This window comes from Actinia tenebrosa, unplaced genomic scaffold (assembly GCF_029948245.1).
Source record: "Actinia tenebrosa isolate PJP-AT-01 unplaced genomic scaffold, QUT_ActTen_1.0 PGA_scaffold13__45_contigs__length_12533684, whole genome shotgun sequence".
Classification (NCBI taxonomy): domain Eukaryota; kingdom Metazoa; phylum Cnidaria; class Anthozoa; order Actiniaria; family Actiniidae; genus Actinia; species Actinia tenebrosa.
Window position 1 is genome coordinate 3,424,897 of NW_028292573.1, and position 22,827 is coordinate 3,447,723.

The following is a 22,827-nucleotide window of genomic DNA, read 5'->3' on the forward strand; positions in this document are numbered from 1 at the left end:
ACGCGGCGCAACATCAAAATTTGGTTAAGTGCTGCACATGTACCAGGTGTTAAGAAAGTTGCTGGAGCCTACGTGTATATTACCCAACCTAACATTGGTGAGTGACCATCCGAGTCTGGGCTGGCAAGCTACGCAATGTCACGTAATCCCTTCTTGACTAAAAGGATCGCGGGTAGAATTACTATACAATCATACTTCACCTTACAGGAACGTAAGCCTCGTTTAATTTATAAATTAATGTTTCATCAACGTCGTTGGCTCTGTCCACACCATAAGATATTGCTTCTATTCTTTTCCACCTTTTCAATAAAATCTGCTTTCTAGATGTATTTGTTCTTCGCTGATGTTCTCACTCTTGCCTTGCTCGCCTCCAGAGCAGTCTCTATATATTCTCGGTGCTGACCAAGAGGAACGTTGGCTCTGGGTACGAAATTGAAATTTGACTTCAAACGCCGAAAAGAAGGCATTGTGGGATTTATTAATGTATATTTTTTAAAAGCTTAAGGGGCATATATTAGTTCGCAGAGCTGAGTTGAGAGGCTTGTGAAAGCGTGTGTATAACCTATATACAACAGTTGGAATTCATTAGTAAGTATAATAATGCCTTGCTTGATTTAGGAACTTTTTTACTATGATATCTATAATTATACTGTCAATCGTGTGACTTTAAACGTACGAATGTTTATGGGTAAATTAGCCAAAACTGCTGGAAAATGCTCAGTACACTGCAGGTCCGGGCTTTTTTTCTAGCTTTTCAGGCAAAAGGCTTATTTTTTTAAATGGGATTTTAATGTCCGTACTTAGATATTATATAACTTTTTTCGCTAATTGTACTGGCCGTTCGAAAATATTTAGCCATTTCCGAGAATTATGATATATAGAAACGAAAACGAAAATAATTCAAGCGACATACACATCAAGCTCAGGAAAACCGCTTACTGTTGACAAACCATTTTCTCAATTCTGCATTCTCTTTTTATTTCTTTTGCGGGGTCAAAAACTCAAACCCAATGAAGGCTTTTGCAAAATATAAATATCAGCCAGAAGCAATACTTGTCGCTTTCGATTTCTGAGAATATTTTAATCATGACAACGAGGACGAGCAAAGTAACATGATGCCCAAACAAATATAACTCTTGGAGTTCAGGGATAGTTCAAGATTATCAAGTTTAAAAACATAAATTAATGCCAAATTTCTAAATAAATAAATAAATATATATATGTCCCCCAGTTAAGCTACAAAGAGTAGTTTCAGTTGGTTATACGCTATGACAGATCAGTGGCGGAATTTGGACTAAGGGGCGTGACTATATTACTAAGGTTTCACCAAGGAATGCGAGGAAAAGGGGGTGGCTTATTATACTAAGGAAATACTGAGAAATATGAGCAAAAGGGGATGGCTAGCCACCCCCTTCACAACCCATGGATGCGCTCCTGCAGATAGATATCCAGCAAACGGAATCGAAGGTCACCTTGGAATTATTTTCGACTGATATACATTTCGTTACGTCGTTAGAATTCCAAATGTTGTTTATTATCTGATTTCTTGATCCATTTTCAAGACAAAATACGATCGCAAAATTTTATTTCAAAGAACAGTGTCCATTTTGGAGGAGATTTATTAAAAGTTGATTACGCAAGCATGCAATTTATATTTAGAATTTCTTGGAAATGAAGTGGACGTGACGCTCTGTTTTTCTTGGAACTAATTACGACTTGTCATTGAAGAATCGATCTGGAAGTAACCTTCGTAGTGTTCTTCTAATTTTTTAGCTTAAAAGTTTACTCTTTTGTTCATTTTTGAACGATAATATCTTTATCATTTCCGTTAGATATTGAGAAAAGAATAAAATTACAACATGAAGATGTCCAGGGTCCTTCGCGGAATTCTTTGCGTGTTGGCGTTCCTTTCCCTGAAGCCTCAAGAAGCTGATGCTGGTCTGCTTGCTTATGGTATCTGCCAGACTGGCTGTAACACGGTTTGGGTTGCCTGTTGCGCCGCTGCTGGAGGAACTGCTGGTGTGACCACTGGTGGAGCTGCTGTCCCAGCCGCAATCTTGGCTTGCAATGCTGCACAAGGAGTTTGCATGCCTGCCTGCGTAGCCGCTGGGTTGACTCCAACACCTTGAGATAGTCCAAGACATGAAGCAACATCCATCCCCCCTCTTCAAGGGGGATCCTGCCTTTTTTAGTGTAGTCAATTTGATTTAATCGTTTTGACTAGTTACAACTTGAATATTGCATTTATTGTATTGATAAAGCTGGATTAAGTACTTCACTTAGTTTAGTTTGTTCGACTTTTGCTCACCTTGGTTTCACTAAGCTTTCTAGTAGAAAAACTTGGAAAAACTCCAACGGTATATACAAAATAATGCTCATTTGTTGAAAGATTTTTGTGAACTTTAAATTTGCTAGCTTTTGTCGTCTATATCGATCTTGTAAAGCAAAAAATGGAAATTTAATAAATGTTTTAGCAAACTAACAATTCTCTTCTATTATATTTGCGCTAGCATAAGCATCTGCAAAACAATCTGGGAATCAAAACAGAAATCTGCTCTCAAAATAGACATTTGTTAATGCAGGTGAAGTTCTATCGAGATGGATGTGTCAAAAGTGGTCGCATGAACTGATGAGAGTCCTGCACGTGTTTCTTTGTGACCCCAGCAACTTGCAGACTTAAGAGACGGGTGCAAGTATGATAGCGGAATGGAAAACAAGGCAAAAACTGTATGCTGCAAATTGATTTATTGGGTTAAAGTGGTAGGAATTAGCTAGCAGGAATAACTTCAAAACCTCTTATAACTGATATCCCTTCAATACGCCTCGCATATCTCATAGAAAAAAAGGAGGAAACTGATCACTAAAGATTAAGACAATCCTTCTTGGAGGCTTCTCGGATACAACTGCACAAATATTCGGACCTTATGATTACATTGAATACTACATTTGCTGCCTCAAAACACTACTACGGATGTCATTTAAGTGTGGCACGCATTAAAAAATTCGTCTGCGAATTTGCCTACGAGACGCTGTGACTCCTCGACCCACTTGGAGCTGTGATTTTGTCTGCATTCCTTTCTCGCGAAATGCACAATGAACATAAGCGAACTTGGTCGTGTTTACAGTAGGGGAAGAGCATAAGTAGTGATTTGAGATCTCTCGTTATAGATGAGATTGCTGAAAGTGGTGGGGATATCATAACTGGATTTTTTCCTGGAAAATTCGCAGAAATTGCTTGAAAACTTCCCCCGCCTCCATACTCAACTTTGAACTCGTACCTTCTACTCGCCGCCATAATTTCGAATTGAACGTTGCACGGGAATAGCCGAGAAAGGAATGCAGACAATATCACACCTCCAAGTGGGAGGAGTCACAGCGTCTCGTAGGCAAATTCGCAGACGAATTTTTTAATGCGTGCCACACTTCGATGAAATCCGTAGTAATCACAAGGTTTCTTCGAGGAGTGTTTCAAACACGACCTGCTCTGCCTAAGCACACAAGCATCTGCGATGTTATAGTTATATTGACATTTTTGTCCGAACTTCTTGGTGACCGTAACACAATGCAACATCATTTATACCACGTGATCGCTAGCGCCGAAAGGCGAATCATATTTCAAGATTTATAATTAACACGGAAGGATAACTTTGATCAACGTCAAAAGCTGAAAACATTTTATTCTCAAATCTACATTCTCTTTTGATTTCTTTTGCGGGGTCAAAACTCGATCGCAAAAAAGGCTTTTGCAAAATCATAAATATCAGCCAGAAGCAGTATGTTTCGCTTTCGATTTCTGAGAATCATGACAGCGAGGACGAGTAAATATCATGATGGCAAAGTTAACTCCGGCTTGGAAGCACAGGGATTCAAGATTACTGGTATCGAGTTTTAAAATATAAACACTGTAAATACGAAAATTCTGTAAAATATTCTATTTTAATATCAGTCCGCCAGTTAAGCTACAAAGAGTACTTGGTTCTTGGAAGATTACGCAGCGAAACGAAGCTCCGCTTGGAATTATGCCTTATACATTTTCGCAATGGTAACAATTAGACCGTTAGAATTCCAAATGTTGTTTATTATCTGATTTCTTGATCCATTTTCAAGACAAAATAAGATCGCAAAATTTTATTTCAAAGAACAGTGTCCATTTTGGAGGAGATTTATTAAAAGTTGATTACGCAAGCATGCAATTTATATTTGGAATTTCTTGGAAATGAAGTGGACGTGACGCTCTGTTTTTCTTGGAACTATAAATTACAACTTGTTGTTGAAGAATCGATCTGGAAGTAACCTTTTGTAGTGCTCTTCTAATTTTTTAGCTTAAAAGTTTACGTTTTTGTTCATTTTTTAAACGATAATATTTTTGTTATTTCCGCCTTAGATATCGAGAAAAGGATAAAATTACAATATGAAGATTTCCAGGGTCCTTCGCGGAATTCTTTGCGTGTTGGCGTTCCTTTCCATGCAGCCTCAAGCTGCTAATGCTGGTCCGGTTGGTTATTTTGTCTGCGTGTCTATCTGTAGCGCGACATGGACTGCCTGTGTCATCGCTGCCGGAGGAACAGCTGGTGTGACAACTGGCGGAGTTGGTGTTCCGGCCGTCATCTTGGCCTGCAATACTGCACACGCAGCTTGCATGTCGGCCTGCGTAGCAGCTGGATTGGCTCCAACACCCTGAGAAAGTCCAAGACATGACGCACCATACCCTCTAGGGGGATCCTGCCTTTTTTTAGAGTAGTTAATTTTATTTAATCGTATTGACTTGTTTAATATTGCATTTATTGTATTGATAAAGCTGGATTACTAAGCACTTCTCTCTGTTTAGTTTGTTCAACTTTTGCTCACCTTGGTTTCACTAAGCTTTCTAGTAGAAAAACTTGGAAAAACTCCAACGGTATATACAAAATAATGCTCATTTGTTGAAATATTTTTGTGAACTTTAAATTTGCTAGCTTTTGTCGTCTTTATTGATCTTGTAAAGCAAAAAATGGAAATATAATAAATGTTTTAGCAAACTAACAAGTGATAAATTTATTTATGAGCTAGGAAGTAGTATAGAAATCATGATTACAATTTGTCTCTAGCTAAAAGGGAATCAGAAACAAATATAGTCCCAGATAGGATTGAAACCCTGGTCGGATTCTCTAATCACTTTGATAAGTGGTCATTTACTGGGTTCATTAGAGCAGTTTTCGCATGACTGTAAATAGCTCAGTGACGTCAGTGTGACCGTGCCGTGATGTTTTCGATTTTTGTGATTGATCTATGACAGTGCCGTAAAATTGGCGTGACCGTTTCCACGCCGTTTTCAAAATGTTCATACATGGAAATAATAAGGAAATGATTATTTTTAGCCATACTTGCTTTGGTCCATTGTGCACAGTCAGTATCACGTGATGGTATGGTTCAACCTCAAATGCAGAACAATAGCTTTGTTCTATGGAGTTTCCAAACCATTCCACTCCATTACCTGTGGTATACTATAGTATTATAGTATACCACATAGTGCATACAAGTGCATATAGTGCATACAAAAACACATGATTTACTAATGATCTATCAATACAGGAAAAAAAGTTATCACCTCTGCCGCTCGATAGTGCTCAGGGTTGAGAAACCAGGGAACACATGTTATCAGATTAACCCAATAGTCTTATGTGCAACAAGGCAGGCCAGGACCATCTTTTCCATTCTCCAAGTAAAAAGGAGGAGGAAAATTAAGGGAAAGCAAGGGTGAAACCTCTTAGGTCAGTCAGTCCCTTCCGTGTTCTCCTGGGGGAATACCGTCCTATGTCTACGCATATATGTCTACGTAGTATGATTGAGCTTCTACAGATCAAGGGGGTGGAAATCAACCATATTCGGCTCGGAAAGAATAAGGGACTGGAAAGAACATAAATAAATAAATAACCAAACAAAAACAAAAAACGACGAGTTTAAAAGGTCGCAAACTAAAATAGCACACACAAGGTCATGCTAACTAAACAGATATCCTGCATGCTGGCCCTAATAGCTAAGGGACCATTAGCCCAATTGCTTTTTCATGTAAAACTCAGTAACAAAAAAACGAGAAGTATACAAGTGAGTCTCAGTAAACCAGTGTATACAGCATCCTAACTCCCAGCTATATCAAATTTTATCGAACATGTTATGTCCCTTTATCAATCTTGAAAAGAAGCCATTCTCTTTCCCAGCAAGAACTTTGGGATTATCGTATTCCACAACGTGACCGTGGTCAAGAACCACTACCTTGTCATAGTCCATGATGGTGTTCACTCGATGTGCTATGGTCAGCACAGTACACTTGGTAAACTTTTGCCTGATTACTTGTTGAATGAGGTGGTCTGTCCTGTAATCCACGTTGGCTGTTGCTTCATCCAGCACAAGTATTTTACACTTCTGTAATAATGCTCGAGCAAGACACAGCAGTTGTCGTTCACCTACACTAAATCCTGACCCTCCTTCCCCTACACAGTAGTCCAACTGATGGTGCAGTTTGCTGACCTTCTTCATCAGTTGTACTTCATCAAGTGCTGTCCAGATGGCCTGGTCTGTAAAACGATTGAATGGATCTAGATTCTTTCTGAGGCTTCCAGCAAAGAGCACAGGGTCTTGAGTGATAACAGCCATGGATCTGCGCACAGCCTGTATATCAATGGTGCCAAGATCAACACCGTCAATAAATACTTGGCCTTGAGGATCGGGCATCCGAAAGAGAGCAGCTACAAGAGATGACTTGCCTGCTCCAGTGCGACCTACGATACCAATCTTCTCTTTGGGTTGAACATCAAGGTTGATGTCCTTTAGTACTGAGGGTCCACCTTCTAAATACACCATGGACAAGTCTCGTATAGACAAATGAACCTTGACTGGGCCAGTCATCTGATTGTTTGTCTTGTCTGGTGTACCCAGGTTCAGAAGGTAGCTCAGTATACTTCATCACTCGTTCGACTGACGTCATTTGACTCTCGACATCAGTAGCCAGGCGTATACCGTATTGGGTAGTACCGAAGAGAGTGATAGAAAGTGAAAGCAACATTCCAGTTAAACCTGAGAATCAAAACGTTACAAAAAAACTATTTTGCCCTTAGTCTGTTGGAATCAGTACAACTTAGTTGATATACCTTTTCATAGTGACCTGTCTATTTATACCTTCTGTACCAGAAAGACACACCGCAAGACACACAAGCTTCTACCTGCTACTATCGAATCATGCAAGTACTCTTTTTTGTTCGCTGTATACCAGCGTGGAACTGTCTCCCTCGTTTAAAGTCAAACCAGGTCAAGCGTACCTACCTCCCTAGAATGCATTTGATTATATGATTATTTGAGCCATTATTTGTTTCAAGAATGCATTCCGTTTGAAAACATGTAAATGAATATTCAAAACAACATTCGATTACTGATTGGATTAAAAAAAAAAAGATATGCCATATATAGAAAATATACACAGGAAGCCCGTCGCAGAAAAAACCGTTTTCCAAGATGGCGGCCAGAAGCCAGAAAGGAAAGGTTTACGAGACGGGAAACCTCTTGGCAACTCATTTACAGAGGAGATCCTCAATCTATACAATAATATAATGCACATTCCAAAAAAAAACAGATATCCCGAGATTTAATGGTGTCAACTCGTTCTGTCAGAAGTGTAATTGTTTGTTTATAGCCATATTCGTTGCATCGCGACTCGCCGTTTCAAAACTTCGATTGGATTTTGGTCTTTTCCGAGCCGCCAATCATCTGGCGCTTATGCAAATGAAACCCAAACTTGTTCAGTGAAACCCTTCAACCTATTGAAATCAAATTCAAACTGTTTTTACACCTAAATGCAACGTCGAAATCAAGTTGCCGCATTTAAATCATTTTAGTCGACTAAAATTGGGATTGAATTCGGCACTTCTGAAATTCGACGTCTAAACTGGGCCTTACAAGGTAGAAGAGATGATTTCAGATTAATAGAAGGCTTTCAGTCCGAGTTGGCAAAATTACAATTCAATTTTTCAGCTATCGACAGTTCATAATAGTAATGCAGAGAGAGTAGCTCGAAACATTTGTAATTCTCAAAATATTATCAAAACCACTGAAATGATTTGCTTTCAAGTACAAACAGAGTTAATTTGCAGTCAAATGTTTTGAAGAAAGAAGTCGAAAGCTAGTTTACCTCGTCTGATTCTGTCAACAATCGTGAGAAATTTTCAGTGTCGGAATGAGAACTCGTAGCTCAAATATCCTGAAGTTATGAGTATGAGCAAAACGAAGACCGCCAATACTTAGCAGAAAGAATACAGTTACTTGTAAATCGTTTTCCGTTTAGAACTCCTTCGAATATCCTCGAGCCGTTCAGATTTTCAAAAAGAGCAGCATAAGTTCAAAGGTAATCTGCATAGGCGCCAGATGATTGACTGCTCGGAAAAGACCAAAATCCAATCGAAGTTGTGAAACGGAGAGTCGCGATGCAACGAATATGGCTATAATCCAATCAGTAACCCAATAATGTTTGAAATATTCGTTTACATGTTTTCAAACGGAATGCATTCCTGAATGAATTATGGTTCAAATATTGGTATATTTACCGTGATCGTGAATGGCAACCAGACCTGCAATGGCTACCCCCGCCAAGAAAAAGGCACACAGCAAATCCACGTACAGTCCAAGCCAGCGAGATGTTGCCATGACTAGGAAAAAGGCTTTTGTATGTTCATCTTGAAGCCTGTGAAAATGAAGTCATTAGTACAGAAGGGCGACAACGAGTGCAAAAAATATCGAAGATGGCAGGGGATTAGCTGCAAGCAATTTAAAATTATAAATATTTTATACAATAAAATGAAACGATGTTTCATATACGGTGACACCAATTCATAACTATATGTACGAGGTAGTTTTTTTAAGGGAATTGGCAATAATGAAAAGTGTTTCCTCCGAACTGAGTTGTTTGTGAAAGAGTTTACAAGCTGTAACACCTACCATGGAAGACTAAATTCCATTACTTTCTTGGAACTGGCGATACTACTACCCTGATCATGTCAAACCGAAGACACTGATTGTTTAACACACTCGGTTTTGACTTAGAAATAATAATGCTATGCAGTTTTTTACCTTAACAATTTGTTGCAGCATTCTTCTTCCGCCCCTGATGTTCGAATGACTTCTATCCCTGTAATGGTTTCGGCAACATGGTCATAGACAGGGCTGCATCTTATCGCTTCTATTCTCTTCAGCTCACGAGAACTCTTTAGATAATACGCAGTAACCAAGAATAACAGCATTGCCATTGGAATGACAGCAACAGCGATCCACAGGCTAACTGCCAAAGCCAGTAACATAACTATAACTATATCCAAGCACAAAGGAACCGAATAAAGGAATTGGATGGGCAGCAGATCATCCATAGCACCGATATCTTTGGAAAAGCGATTCATTATTCGTCCAGCAGGATTGGTATCAAAGAACAGAACAGGAGACTTGATAACAGCCATTGTCATCTTGTCGTGCAGTTTTCTTGTAGACCTCAAAATTGCACTGACAAAAGCCAAGTCTTTTACTAAGGAAAGAATAAACGATGCTCCAACCAAACCACCAAACACGCCCAAGGAGAAGGAACCTCTTTGGTCCTGTAGTGTCATATGAACTATTCGTGACATCCACCAAGTTGGAACCACCAAAAACGCTACACGAATGAGAATGTACGTTAATATGAGTAAGCAACAGAATGAATGACCGGCTTTTGTCCATTACACACTATTTAAGTGCTTCTTGGACAAAAATGAATGAAACTTTTCAAAAACAATTTTCTATATAAGGTTCTAACAAACACTGATGAAGGTTTTTTTTTAATATTCCGATGGGAAGTATTATATTTTCGCGAATCTTAAAAGTAACCAGTAATGTGATCAACTCAAAACTATGTAGGAGGAGCAGAATGACGATAATGATGATGATGATGATGATGATGATGATGCATATTAAGGCGCTGTTAGTAACCATGCAGCTTACAATCATGAAGGAATCGTTAGTCTATCAGTGTTATGCCTCAAATTGGGGCCCTTTCTTGGTGCTGGAAGGCGCCTGAAGTATGAAGGCAATAAAACAATAGCCAAAGACAATGAATTTGGAGCTAAACAATACTCAGCAAAACAAAAAACTCTAACCCAGAATACAATAAAGCTTACTAAATCAGGAAAGATACCAAATTTGAGAATGTTAAACAGTGAGGCAATCCTCTGCTTAACCATGCGCACGTTATATTTAATGCTAAATTACCTTGCGCGAGACATCAACGATATATATAAATGATTTTGTATTTCGTCCATGAAAAAATGATAAGGATACGGCTTTTTTGTTAGTCCAGGTGACCTTTTACTGTATACCATATATCGTTGTAAAAGTTAACTAACAAAATTGTACAATACATATTTACAAGGCTAGAAATGTTTTTTAAAAGTTTTGAAATAAAACGTTTTCGACTGTGAAAGTCATCTTCAGTATGAGGTTAATTTGAATATACAACAGTTTAAGTAGTTCATAAAATCCCAGAGGGATAAAGGCTGGCGATAAAACATTGGACTTGTTTGTTTAGGCTGGGCTGTTCACGTGCAATTAAGAGTCTTTCAATTATTCTTCTTTTGAATAAGGATGCTTCTGTGTGAAGAATATTCCATGTGTACGAAAGGTTTGGAGGACTTGATAGATGACGTTCTGGTTGTAAAATATGTAAGGGATTCTAAAATCGTACAAATTGTACAAATTAGTGCAAAGTTTTGAAGGTCTGCGGTCTACTGAGCTCTAATGAACTTACTGGCTAATTTGTGCACATTTGCGCAATTTCTTACAAATTGAGGTTTCTCCAGATATATGGTGTGCGCTCTACCATTTAGGACTCTAACAATAATTACGGCCATTAAGGGTGAGGTAATCTCTAAAAAAGACCATTTAATTACTTAAAAAGAAATGGTTATATTTCTTTCTAAAAGTTTGAATACCTATCATACCGAATTAAGGCCAAATTACCTTGAGCGATTATGTAGAAAATAGCAAGGCAACCAATGATAAAAGTTGGTAATCCAGCCCTGAAAAACCTCCAGTACGACCGCCAAGACACCGTACCAGTAGCTCTCTCTTCATCTTCCTCCCTCATGTCTTTAGAATTATCATCTTTATAATGAACGACTTCTTCATGTAATGTGTAGTCGCTGGTAGTATCTTCATGTCTTTTCTGTAAGGTATCTACTATTCCGTTTTCGCTCAATTCCGAATATGTCCCGAGAACAACAGCACCCTCTCTTACTACTGCTATCTTGTCAGCTCGTGGAAGGTATTGTACTTGATGCGTCACCAGAATTCTTACTCGATTCGACAGCTCTCCACAGATACACTTATCAAAGATGTGTTGTCCAACCCTAGCATCAACTGCACTGAGTGGGTCATCCAGTAAGAAGATATCTGCTTCTGAGTAGACTGCGCGAGCTAGACTGACTCTTGCACGCTGACCACCACTGAGACCTACACCTCTCTGGCCAATGATGGTCAAGTCTCCATGAGGGAAGCACTTGATGTCTTTCTCAAGCTCACATATTTCTAGTATTCTCTTGTATCGAGACTCGTCAAATGGTCGTCCAAAGATAATATTATCACGAATAGTAGCCGAGAAGATCCAAGGTATTTGGCTAACATAAGCTGTTCGACCATGGAGCGTAATCTCTCCTTCAGTTGTGGGAATTTCCCCAAGGATGGCCATCAGTAAAGAGCTCTTTCCACTGCCAACAGGTCCTGTGACTATAAGTAACTGGTTTGATCGTACTACCATCGAGACTTGGTGTTAAACACTCTTTCGTTGACTTGTCCAGGCTGCTGATATCTCGATTACATCTACTCTGGGCTCAGTGTCCTGTTCGATAAATGTTGCTCTCGTGCTATCAATATTTTTGTTAAAAGTCAAATTTCCAATTCTACACGGTTGAGCATCTTTTGATGATATTATGGCACTTGTACTGATATCAACTGATGTTGGACAATTACATAGGAATTCCTCGATCCTGTTTATGGAAACTATTGAATCTCTCAGGTTGATAACATGAAAAGTAATCTTCCAAACCATGCAGTTCGCACAAATGTCTAATATCATTGCCAATGTAAAAGCCCTAGCAGCATCTACTCTTATTCCACTGTACACTAACGCCACCACACACAAGAAGGATGCCAATGGTTTTACGTTATACTTTAGCGTTTCGCATGTTACTCGTAGGCTATTCTTTTGTTTGTTACGATTCACTTCTTTCCTGGAACAAAAAGATTGAATGTGGATATTATGAAAGAAGATAGTCACAAAGCAAATGGTCATTGGAATAGATTTGCATTTGAATAAACATGCGTTGTACCATTTCAGACAACCTGTCATTCCCAACATTCTTTTATGTGTTTTCTATTTCTTTTATTGAAAAAAGATGATATGAAGGGAAAATCCGTATACCAAGTGCTCCTTAATGAATTTTAAAACAGTCATTATTAAAAGTATCGTAAAGTATAGCAAGTTTCTCTAACTTTAAATCTTCATAATCACTCGTCACAGAACAAAAATCCTAAAAAATCCCTTTATTCACGAATAGGACTTTATGTCGACTTTCGTTTTCTTAATATCGACCTTTTATTTTAGTTAGCACATGTGTAAAAAAAAATTTTTTGAAAATTCCTCGCCTTTGATAAGGCGCTGAAATACCCTGGTGATTAATTTTTTTCGCAACCATTAACTTATTCAAATGTTAAGAAATTATGGCTTTTTAAAGCTAAAACATTAGTTAATTCAATGTTTAAAGAAATAATTCTGTACATGCTTTTGCAAAAGCATGCGAGACCCCCAAAGTTGGAGTACATTTTGGCTCTTTCAGGGGGTCAATGAATAAAAATGAATTATGCACGATTTGGTTTTTCTCGTTTTTGTCGGAAATAAAGCGATGATTTCGGCAAATGAAGTATACCATGGTTTATATTGCCTCAAGGTCTTTTTAATACTAAATCGAGTGAACAAATTCGATTTTTCGACTGTTGTCGGCGTATGTTTGATTTTTGCTGACATCCTCTCTTAACCGTAATGATAAAAGGGTAAATTATACACCGTGAAAAGATGAAAAAACCTACTGACGTTTCGGACGCAGCTCACACTAGTTTTTAGCTAGTTATCTTTCCTCTCTTAATAGCTTATTCGAAAAAAACTCCTAAAAATCCAGATCATATCAATTTTTTAGATAAAGTTAATCTTTTTAAAACATGAAAAAATAGATTTTTGTAGGGATTTTTGTTCGACTTTATGAGAGTTTTTAAGGTCACTGAAAGGTGAAAATATGACACAGAAATGCGTTCCTTTGTCTTTTCGTTCAAAATATCCATGTATTATTGTAGAATGGTTCACTAGCCGTCATTCGTGCGATCATAGAGTCTGCAAAGAACTATTATTTGTTGGATATGAAATTTTTCACATGAACCTCAGCGGTCTCAACCTTTATAATAGGTTTTTGTGACTAATTTTTTTGAAATAAGTATATACAGCAACAATAATAGAATAGAATTTGAAAATACCCTCGTAATGCTTGAACTGTTTCGTTGTATTTCCATTCCCAAGCATACATCTTTACAGCTCGTATTCCACAGATGATCTCACTCATTACTGCCAATCGCTTGTCTGTGACTTTGACTTGCTCAAGGCGAATGGTAGTATACAGTTGTGTGAGTAGTAAGTTTATTATGATCAAGACGAACATCAATAGAAGGCAAGACAAGGACTGCCAACCAACCAATAAAGGTAGAAGTAAGAATGCAGCAAGGAAACCAATTGGAAATAATAGTGTTCCCGCCAATGAAACGCCCAATTCATCCATTCTTTTGGCATCGTTGGACACTAGATTCACTATATGACCGGTTGTGAACTTGGAGAGATCGCTACGTCTAGATTCAGTGATCTCTGTCAATAAAATAACCACAATAAGATTATGATAAATCCATCTGATTCCAGCTTTACCCCCTTTATCACCTCACCTTTTTATGGATCAACCCTATAACAGCACTTTTCAACCTCACACCCATCAACACAGCCAAGTAATCAGAATGATGATAGAAGAACACCTTAATCAGACTTGGAATCCCAATGCTAGCAACTATACCAACAGCGTAGGTCTGATCCATGTGGGATCCTTCTTCTATGAACTTTAGATAAAACCACACTGATACTACCAAAGTAATTTCCATAGCTTCATCCACCAGTTTCAAAGCGGTAAAGAGAAGGACATCTCGAAGGAATAGTTTGGACATGGCCTTCCAAAGACGGGGTTTTCTGCCTCTCTTCTCAGCGCTGTTAATCTCTTCCATCCATAACCCGTGTAACTTGGCCACTAGATCTTGTGCCTTGTTTTCGTCAGACAGCTCCAACAGATCGTCATCAGTTAGAGGTCGTTGGTATCCCAGTTTCAGGAGCCCATTTAACCAGGTAAAGAAAATATAGGAGAAAATACCAGTTTTTAACGTCTTGGATCCGGCTTCAGAGGCAAGGCGTTGATATTTTCCACCCATTTATCATTCACTGATGTCTCTCAGGATGATCTTAAATACAAACGAAGGTAAAACGTGTAGTCGTTTAGAGAGATTAGGATCGAAGTGGCTCAGTTGAGCGACTAGCAAGGGGCACCCACAACAAATGCTTTTTTAAAATTCTTTCAAGAGAAACAAAGAAGACAGACAGTCGAAAAAAAACCGTGGCGAATTAGTTCGGAAATATGCAGAAATTTAAATTACCTCAGTAGATATAGATTATGCATGTTTACATACAACACTTGTAAATAACTTTTGCGTATATGTTTATGTAATGTTATTATTCAATGCTTTCTCTTAATGTTAAGCGCCTCAGAATACTCGCGTACTAGGTGCGCTATACAAATCATTAAAATTATTATTATTATTATTATTATTATTATTATTATTATTATTATTATTATTATTACTATTATTATTATTATTATTATTAACACTGAGTCTGAATGGCTGTCAAATAGTCTCACCCATAACCGGTTTCCTGGGTTATCCACTGAACATCGGTATCCATAATAACTGATTTTAGAAAAGTGATAAAAACCCTGAGACATCCGCTTCAAAAACAAAGTTAGAACCTCCCGTACAGCTTGTGCTGCATGTCGTTCTGAGAATTTCTGTTTTGTTTAAGAAATACAATAAAATAATAGGATTCTTTTATGCTCGACCTTAGCGCACGCCTTTTGCATAATATACGTACATAACGTCGGAAACGGCCGGCTACCGGTAAAGTTATAACCTTTTTAAATTTTAAGATAAAAGTCAGCGATAAAACTTTACTAAAAAACATAATATTACACGACGTTTCGACGTTAACTGAACGTCTCAGCACCATTAAAGCATGGCTCTTTTGAGGAAGTGATGGGAAATCAGTTATTTATTCATATCTTTGACAGTTTACTATGAATCTTTCCCAAATTTGGCTCGTAGTAGTAATTCTTCAAGGCAAGCAATTACCGCATATCTGATAGCATGGAAACCAGGTCACGTGACCACAAGGCCGCTATCTTGGATTTTTTAAACAAATCGTTTGTAATCGTATTGAAACTAATTCAAAAGTCCTGAAAATCCATATTCCTTTTTATATTTGCAATACTTATATGGATCTAATTGGATATCTTGGAAATTATATAAAGTTTAATTTTTAGAATATTTTCAAAAATTAAACTTAAAATAATTTCCAAGATATCCAATTAGATCCATATAGGCATTGTAAATATGAATAGTAATCTGCATTTTCATGACTTTTAAAGATGTTTCGGTACGTTTTCAAACGGCTTATTTACAAATTCATGATGGCGGCCTTGTGGTCACGTGACTTAGTTTCCATGGTAACCAAGGCTCTAAGGTTCCTTCTTTTCACAAAAGACATTAACGTGCCAAGTTTGGGGAAGATTCGTAGAAAACTGGCTATGATATAGCTAATCAGTTTTTCATCTGAGAGCCATGCCTTAATGATGCTGAGGTCATTATCAAGTGATAAAAAACTAAAAAACGTTAACTTATATACATGAACAATAATGAGCATAAAAAGGTGTGAAAACGAAAAGCTATGTAATTTAAATATTGTACAATAAAATGACGAACAAAGAAAGAGAAATTAAAAAACACTAATAAAATACTTTAGCCCGAATAGAGTCACTTTGAATATTTAAACTGGGTTTCAGTTTGTTAATATAAATAACATTTTATCAATTAAGGTGTTTCGATACAGTTTCGTGATCACCAAACAGAACTTTTTCAATCGTCGCGTTGACAATGTTCTGTTTGCTGGATCATTTTAGAATTTATACCAGTTGTTGCTCTTGGTTTGAAGTTTGTACTAATGTATATTTTATTAAAATTAAAGTTTTCAACGCAAGAAGATCGAGAAAAATCAAAAATTGGAAAAAATAAAAGTGCGCGCGATTCATATGTGATGTAGAAAAACTGTTAACTCCTAAGAATCCCCAGTTCATGACAAACAAAACATCAAACATTTAAAGAAATTCTTATGTTAGAATTGGAGAAAATCGCACTTCATACTCTCAGTTTTGTTTATCGCTTTTAAATATTCAAAGTGACTCTATTCGGGCTAAAGTATTTTATTAGTGTTTTTTAATTCTTCTTTCTTTGTTCGTCATTTTATTGTACAATATTTAAATTACATAGTTTTTCGTTTTCACACCTTTTTATGCTCATTATTATTCATGTATATAAGTTAACGTTTTCTTAGTTTTTTTCATCGGATAATATACGACTTCGTTATCGAGACGATGATGGCGGCATTGTAGGAAGTGTTCTTTAGTTATCGTAAATCCCGCCATTTCTGTTTTGGCGAAGTTGAACATCTGATAATAAAATGTAGGGGTTTTTTAAATTCATATTTACAAACTGAACCCCGATAAAACTGCTGTGTTTATCGGATTGTATTTACTAGTAAAATCAATTCAATAGATTTAGCAAATATTAGCACTTATGAAAGCTATTTCCCAAGTCCATGGCTATGCTTACTCAGTAAATTGATCGGAAACAAAGGCGGGATAAATTACACACCCCAAATTCGTCAAAAAAATATTTCACGAATATGTCACGAATATTTTTAAAAAATCATCAAAAAATTGTTCAAGTGACTGCGGTACGGCGCGTCGCACAGTAATGATCAGTTATGCCATATAAATACTTGGCTATGTGCAAACAAGTTATCTCTGTATATTGAAAAATCAAATTTTGTCTTATTTCGAATTCATTCCCGTCAAAAGAAAATCAATTTCACTGTGAATCTAAAAATAAGTGGAAAATTCATAGAAGAGAAAAATAGTATTAACTATTTAGGAGTTAATTTAGATAGTAACCTGAACTGGAAAGATCACATTCGTGAACTTTGTAAGAAGATAGCTAGAGGAATTGGTATTCTAAACTGCGTGATACTGTTTATATTGACGCATTAATTAAAGTTTATGATTCCATTATTTTCCCTTTTCTCATTTATGGTATCATAAATTTACAAAAGAGAGCAATTCGGATTATGACTTTTTCTGATTCCTTTCAACACATTCATCTACATTATTCAAACAATATAACCTCCTCAAATTCAATGATATTGTTACTTTTTTCACTGCTCAATTTATGCATCATTATCATCTGGGCAAGCTTCTTCCTTCTAACTTTGATAATTGTTTTTATGAATGTCAGTGACAGGCACAATTATAATACACGTTTTATAAGAAAAACACTTATTCTGCAAACCGCTCGTACTAACTATGGATTCTCTAATATAAGATTTTCAGGTCATAAACTTTGGAACTCTATCGATGATTCTTTCAAAGATTTGAGTACTTTCTCGTTCAAACGAAAATTTAAACAGTATTTGATTGATCTTTATTAAATTTGTATTTTTGTACTATTTGCTGACATCCTAGTTATCATTCTTTCTTTCTGCACTATTTGTTTTATTATAATATCTTCTTATTTTACTTAATCTACCATTACCACTGACCAACAATGTTGTTGTTGGTTTTGTATATATTTATGTATTCTTTTGTTTGTAAATCTATGTTGTTGTTGTTTTTGTATACTTGCTTATACTAAGTCTGGTGATATGTCTTAGTCTAGCCCCTATGGTTATTTACAGATGGTCTGTACTTTTAAAATCTGTCATACGCAATTTATTTAATTGTATCAATGTAACTTTGAAGTACAAATAAAATTGATTGATTGATTGATTGATTGATTGATTGATTGATTGATTGATTGATTGATTGATTGATAAAATACAGTCAACAAGACCCTGGTTCCAGGGTACACTGAGATACCTGGAGGACATGGTTTCAACATACATAGAGGTTTACTAGTAGCAGAGTCTCTAAAAATCTAAAGGAGAAGTTAAAATAAGTTGCAAAATTTCGAACGACAGTGTTGAAAGCCGTTTGTAGGCAGAGCGTTTATGCCATACTGATCAAAGTCATCGAATAACTCAATCTCGAACTCCAATTCCAGATCCATATTTTGGCATAGGTAATTAGCTTGTTGCGCGATCACGTTTCGTAAGTATGCACATTCGCACGGCTCGCTTAATTAAAGTCAAAATGCTTCATTTAAAACGTAAATACAGACTAATATTTACTCAAAACCTCTCTCATAATTGCTTTACATTTTATAATTTATCGATATTTTTTAATGAATCATCATTTTTCGAAGAAAAATTGAAGGAGATCATAACGCTTCGAATGGCAAAGATCAAACCCTGGAATGTGTTAATGGACAAAAAAAGTTAAGATCTTAAATGAACTTAAGATATTAGGAGTTAAATAGATGACAAGCTTAATTTTGGTACGCATATTAGTAATGTTTATAAGAGTAATAGCATAAGGGTAGGAGTATTAATGAGATTACGAAATATGATACCGATGCATGCTAAATTACAGATTTATAAATCTGCTATAATGCCGCACTTGACTTACTGTCATTTGCTATGGCATTTTTGCAGTGCGTCAGACTGTAGAAAATTAGAGAGAATACAAGAACGAGCACTGAGTGCTGTTTATTGTGGTATGTCATCAGACTACCCACGCTATATGATAGGAGATTACAGGATATAGCCATACTCATGTTCAAAATCAATAACCAGTTGTGTCCGAAATGTATTAACATTTTCAGGATTTATTCCAAGTTAATAATAGCAGTGTCAATAATGGTATAATTAAGTGTCAATAATGGTATAATTTATGAAATGCAGATTTCGTAATTCCTCGTTTCAACTCAGTTACTTATTTGAATTGAATGCCACCATTAAGACAATAACCACTTTAGGCAATTTCCGAAAAGGTATAAGGAAAATAGATTTATCGGAGGTTTTAGAAAGTAAATGTAATCATAATTGTGTCCTTTGTTCAAATTAGTATGTGATTATGTATAGATATTTTAGTAATTTATTATTTCATCAGAATTACTTTTTAGAATCTTATTATTGTAATATATAATTTTATTGTTTAATCTTAGCCATAATTAATTACCTTAGAACAATACAAAATCACTACCGTGAAGGCATCTGTAAACCCTGATACAGAATTCGTCCTGATTTGCATAAGGTTGACTTTGAAATATTTCGGCCAAATTACATTTAATGTTAACATTTTTACTCTAAAAAATAAGCATTGATCTAGACATTTTAAAAGTAGTATACAATATTCGCGTGAGATCTGTATGAGGTGAAAAAAGCTCGCTTGCAGCTCGCTGTTTTAAATCCTCATGCAGATCTCCCGCTCATATTGTATATATTACATACATATTAAGTATTCATTATTTATTTAGTCATATATTTATCTTGAAATTGTAAATAGTGTCCCCAATTAGTAGACTTTTCAGTCGGCTACTTTTCTTAAATTGACACTTAAATAAAGTTATTATTATTATCATTATTAGATGATGAAGAAACTAAGAGATAAGCGTGTAGGATGTGAGAATGATTACCCAAGTCATGGGACCATGCCTGCTGCATGACTGGCGATCATGATATGATATATATGAGACTTGTGCGAGCAGTTTGTTAAACTTTTAGACTTACCTATGACGGATGAATGGGATGCTTTTGCACTGAACCTGCCAAGTATAAACTCTAGTGTGGCAGAGATGATAGCGAGCGATTCGATATCATTCCCTGATATAACATTCTCTGGTGGATTCTGTAAATGAGATGTGTGATTCCAAGCAGAAAGGTCACTCACTGTCCTCAGAAATACTTGATGAGTTTGTAAACACTATGATAATGAATTGAAAAAAATCAATCTTTTCGTAGATTGATCATGATGAGAATAAGTGTTGTGTCTGACTTCGAGGGATAAAGACATGGGTTGTGGGTGTTTAAGTTCCATCCCCAATCTTATCCTTCAAAACATTTTCAAACTGAAAAGTTCGCTGTGTTCGCGCGTGTTGTGGTGGGAAAGTGATCATTGAAAATTCATAGATTGATTGAGACCAACCAACTGTTAGAAAAACTGTATTACGAGTTCAATCAAGGAGGGAGTCTCGGAAGCGTCAATGCCTTATACCATGCTGCCAAAAAGAAAAATAAGAAAATCACGAGAGAGGTTCAAGAATGGTTAAAAGGGCAGAGGGTGTATTCTCTCCACAGACTTGTTCAGAAATATTTGCGTAGATATCGCGTGATAGTCGGATCAATAGGCGCGGTCTGGGAATTGGATATGGTCAGTTGACATGCAGTCCCTCAAGAAATACAATAGCAATTACAGATATATGCTCACCTGTATTGATGTGTTGTCAAAGTATGCATGGGTGGTTCCCATCAAAGACAAGAGCGGCCCGACTCTAGTCAAAGCCTTCAAACAGATATTAGATGAATCGGAGCGTAAAGCCCAAAAGATTCATTCTGACCGTGAAAGTGAATTTACGAATCGATTATTCCAGTCGTTTTTAAAAGAAAAGAACATTGGATCTTATACCTATAACTCAAACATCAAAGGCTCTACTTCACGTGGAAAGGAACCCTAAAATATTTAGATGTGTTACCTGATATTATAGATGCGTGAAATAATTCATATCATAGGAGTATTAAGAGAGCCCCAGCCTCGGTGAATGAGAACAATGAAAATAAAGTGTGGCGAACTTTGCATGGAAATACGTTGATGACAAGACCACCCTAAAAATTTAAGATAGGAGATGAAGTGCGCATATCCAAGTCTAAGAAACTGTTTGAGAAAGGTTATCAAGCTAACTGGAGCGAGGAAATTTTTACTATTTCAAAGCGCATCCCTCGTAATCCGCCAGCTCATAATTTGAAAGAATTCGACGGGGATGCGTTAGAAGGAACCTTTTATGAACGAGAACTACAACGAGTAAACACTAAAGGAGATAAAGAAGTGTAAAAGCAATTATAGAATACCCCGCAAATGATATGCAGTTGCTGGAACTCTTTAAAGAACGACGCTACGACAATAGATTGCATGGTCATTAAGTATGCGCATTGCGGTAATAGCTGGGTCTCGAGTAGTGATATTGAATAAAGTTTAATTATGGTTTAATATATATTTAGGCACTGCCTAAAAGCGGAGCTCCCAATACGCATGTCACTGGGAGCCCAATTTCAATGAAACTATAGTAAACTATAGTAAACTATAAGATAGGGGGGAAAATCCTTAATTATTTTTTATTGGAGATGAAGATAATGTCTTCCATAATAAGAACCATGCATTGAAATCGAATCGAAATGCACTACATTGTTTTCTTTGCGCGAGTATACTCTGCTACTTAGGAATTTTTTGCACAACTCTCCACCAGCACCCCCCAGGGGCTAGTCTTGTTCTTGGAAGATTCTTCGACAAAGTTTTCCATGGCCGACATTTTTAAGCTTTTAATTCCTGGTTAATTTTACTTTAAAAAAACGTAAAATAACTACAGATAATCCAACACATTATCAGGTTTAGTGAAATTTACCTTGGATGTCTTTGATTAAAATCAAAATTTTGGAGATTCCCGATTTTTTTTAGGACAAATCAAGACTACATAAAAACAGACTTGAAAACTGGATAAGGTGAGCAAAAGATAAACTTACTTACGTTTTTAAAAATAGTATATCATTTTCACCGCCAAAGCAGCCATTCACCTCATACGCGCGGTTAAGTTTTGGGAACACGAGTTTTGCCGAGACTGTGATTAAGCTGCCGGACTGAACTGTTATAATGGAGAAACGTCGCCGAAGGGTGAAGCATCTCTCAAACAAAACGAATTTAAGCTCATTTTTATGATCATACTAGCTCGAACAGCTAAATAAACAGTTGAATTTTTGGTGTCATTATATATTTTTTTGGTTAAAATCAACCGAATTGTTAAAGATTTGCAAAGCTAAATAAAGGACGAATATTTTTTGTCGTAATATGCTCTCTGTGTTATTTTTCCTCTAGCATTAAAATTAATTAAGGATATCTATAGAAATATTAAAAATTTTGAGAGAAAGTCTTTGATTTGTCGATTTGTCGAGAAAAATACTTGTCAAAAAAAAAAAAAAAATGAATAAAATTAAATAAAAATAATAATGATAGTAATAAAAATAATGATGATGATGATGATAATAATAATAATAATAACAATATACGATTGTTTGCTAAATATTTTTTTCAAAAATGGCCGCCAAACTCGGTTGGGACAAGGGACAATTGATTGGAAGCGAGGTAAGTAAGGCCTCATTAGTAAATAAAGTCTACTCAGTACGATATTTTGTGTCAAAGTCATTCACCCTTACTTCAATAGACTCTTAAAAGA

General features: G+C 36.4%; 2 long non-coding RNA genes and 1 pseudogene across 3 annotated transcripts; 2 read left to right on the plus strand and 1 right to left on the minus strand.

Moving 5' to 3' along the window:
- The first annotated feature begins 462 nt into the window (after positions 1-462).
- LOC148911629 (uncharacterized) lies at positions 463-2,485 on the plus strand. The gene is made up of 2 exons (XR_016119527.1): positions 463-588; positions 1,833-2,485. It is a non-coding gene; the product is annotated as an uncharacterized LOC148911629 (long non-coding RNA).
- Positions 2,486-3,456: 971 nt separating this feature from the next.
- LOC116290961 (uncharacterized) lies at positions 3,457-4,961 on the plus strand. The gene is made up of 3 exons (XR_016119607.1): positions 3,457-3,878; positions 3,947-4,042; positions 4,385-4,961. It is a non-coding gene; the product is annotated as an uncharacterized LOC116290961 (long non-coding RNA).
- A 24-nt stretch (positions 4,962-4,985) lies between these two features.
- On the minus strand, positions 4,986-20,220 carry LOC116290772 (ATP-binding cassette sub-family C member 4-like; annotated as a pseudogene). The gene is made up of 7 exons (XR_016119596.1): positions 20,117-20,220; positions 14,026-14,586; positions 13,570-13,949; positions 11,008-12,275; positions 9,097-9,667; positions 8,574-8,710; positions 4,986-7,053 (listed from the first exon to the last, which is right to left on the minus strand). The product of XR_016119596.1 is annotated as an ATP-binding cassette sub-family C member 4-like (transcript).
- Between the last annotated feature and the right edge of the window lie 2,607 nt (positions 20,221-22,827).